The 2,702-nt window shown below is 46.6% G+C and overlaps 1 pseudogene; it reads left to right on the top strand.

The window, feature by feature from the left end:
* Positions 1 to 287: 287 nt before the first annotated feature.
* LOC115292780 lies at positions 288 to 574 on the top strand (annotated as a pseudogene).
* Positions 575 to 2,702: the final 2,128 nt, after the last annotated feature.

Here is a 2,702-nt window from a genome sequence, read left to right as displayed (position 1 = left end):
CAGCCTCTGTCTAACTCTGCTTAATGCACTGGGAGGAGCAGTTAAGAAATACAGGGGTGCCTGGGTGGCTCAGTTGGTTAAGTGTCCAGCTTCGGCTCAAGTCATGATCTCATGGTTTGTGGGTTCGAGCCCCACATCGGGCTCTGTGCTGACAGCTAGCTCAGAGGCTGGAGCCTGTCTTTGGATTCTTTGTCTCCCTCTCTCTCTGACCCTCCCCTACTCACGCTACCTCTCTCTGTCTCTCAAAAATAAATAAAAAAACAGCTCTTCTTGCCACTTGCCGTGCCGGTCGCGCGCTCGCCTGCGCCCCCTCGTAACCATGCCTCACAAAATTGAAGAAATCAAGGACTTTCTGCTCACGGCCCAGCGAAAGGATGCCAAGTCCATGAAGATCAAGAAAAATAAGGATAACGTGAAGTTCAAAGTCCGATGCAGCAGATACCTTTACACTTTGGTCATCACAGACAAGGAGAAAGCAGAGAAGCTGAAGCAGTTGCTGCCCCCAGGTTTGGCAGTAAAGGAGCTGAAATGAACTCAGCACACTGATTTGAACTATATTAAAATTTCAAAAATTAAAAATAAATAAATAAATAAATAACATTAAAAAAGTAAAAGAAATACAAGCCAGAGTGAGGGGGAATGTGTGCATAAGCCTTGGCTGGAATGTGGACCAGGTCACTGATACCTTCCCTGCAAGAGGATCTAATAAGCCAGGCAATGGGGAAGAAGAAGGCTGATGCCCCTTTCCCTACAGCACCAAGATGTTTCTAGAGGTATTTTTGTGCTTTATAGGAAAGAAACCAGAACTGTCTAAATGGATAGTCGCATAAGTCCAACAGCCAGTGGTTACAATGATGAGGATGTAACCACAAAACGCCACCTGATTTGTAATGTCACCTTTGTGATTTGTTTCAGAGTTTTTCCTGGCTCCAGAGCCCCACCAGGCTCCTGGCCAGGTAGGGAGGTTTCGGAGCCTCCTGAAAGTTACTTGTTAAGAAAAATAGAGAAGAGAGGAGTGGAGGTGTATCTCGGGCTCGGCTAGGCTCTGGCAACAATCCCAAACCTCAGAGACTTGAAACTAGATTTGGAGCCTGTTCATTCTGCTTGTCCTTCACAGGACAGTAGTGAGGGCTCTGCTCCTCAAGGCCTCTCAGGGTCCAGGCTGACAGAGTGGCCGCCATCTTGGGGTTCCCGGGTATGGGGGAAGGTTCCAGCGATGGCCCGCATGTGATTGCACCTGCTCCCTGTGCCACCCTGACCTCACAGTTGGTATTCCCTCCCACGGTCATCCATCACACCAGCAGGATCTCACATCTGCATTTAAGTGACACTTGTCACTTCCCACCACTTCTTGTCACTTCCTTGGCTACAGCAGGTCATATGACATGCACAGAGGGCCATGAATTGATGTCCTACTGTGTGCCCAGAAAGCCAGAGAACCATTGACTCCTACAGAGATGCAGGAGGAGGGTGGAATTCTGTTCAGTCAACACCTTTGGCGAGAGAATTAAAATGACTAAAGGTCTCCGAGAGTCCTGCTCCATGCCCCATTCTGTACATGGGCAATAAATACCTGTCTCCAAGGCACTGCTTCTTCAAGACAATCGCCTAAATCAGAGTTTCCTTTGCTCCTCGTAACTCCCAGGATAAAATCCAAATTCCTTGTCTTGTGTCCATTCCAACTTCTGCTCTATCTGTGCCCACAGGAGGGGTCAGACATGCCAGGTCATGCTAAGGGAACTAGTGGTGACAGAGACCTCCCCAGGGACTATATGAGGAGAAAATAAGGGAGCTCAGTGGATAAAAGTCAGGGGGAAAGGACACTCAATGGAAGCATGGTCTGATACCAGTGCCTGGGTACAGTACCATGCAAGTCACTGAGATGGGTATACACCAGATTCCTAGGCAGAGGGCTTACTTTAAAGACCAAAAAGAATTATTTTTACTAAAAATATCTGAAAGTTCAAGGGAGCTTTGTTTTGGGAATATAAAAGGTGGTGCAAGAGATTACCTTTCAGTGGGGAACCCAGGCAGGCATCTTCACATTGGCACATTACCAAGGTCAGTAGTAGGATAGGCTGGGACCCAGCTGAGCAGCCTTGGTGCAGTGTGGTTTTGGCAGATATGGGTGTGCAACAGCACTGGGGGCTTTGATAACAAAGGAGCCCTGCTGCCTTGGCAATGGCGGTGAATATCAGAGGCCGTGGCTGTACAGGTGCCCATGGAAAGATAGAGCTGGTAAGGGGGAAATGGGCATTCCACAAGGCAGCAAGAGAATTGGGTTCCTCAGGACACAGAGCGGCTGCTCTGAGATCAGTTAGAAGTTGTTTATTCCTCTATTAAATATAGACATTTATTGCTTAGGTAGTAAAACAAAATGGGTAGTCCCTGACATCATGGATCTTATACTTGGATGGCAGAGATAAAAATACAAACCACCACCAACAACAAAAAAAGCCCACCCAATTTAATAAATAGAAAATTAAAGGGATGTGTCTGTATAATTCTGGATAATGTATCCAGATGGTCTATCTGGATAGAGAGAGACTTTATATTCTTCAACTGTGAATCAGAATAGAATTACATTATTATAATCCTGAGTTTTTACTCTGAGGTTATTGCAGCTGGGAGAGCTTCAAGGCCATCTGCAATATTGCCACAACTCTCACAGACTCTTTGGATGTTGACTGTAAAGGGTGACA

Source organism: Suricata suricatta, chromosome 5 (assembly GCF_006229205.1).
Source record: "Suricata suricatta isolate VVHF042 chromosome 5, meerkat_22Aug2017_6uvM2_HiC, whole genome shotgun sequence".
Lineage (NCBI taxonomy): Eukaryota > Metazoa > Chordata > Mammalia > Carnivora > Herpestidae > Suricata > Suricata suricatta.
The sequence above is the reverse complement of the archived record's forward strand: the minus strand, read 5'-3'. Positions and strand labels throughout refer to the sequence as shown.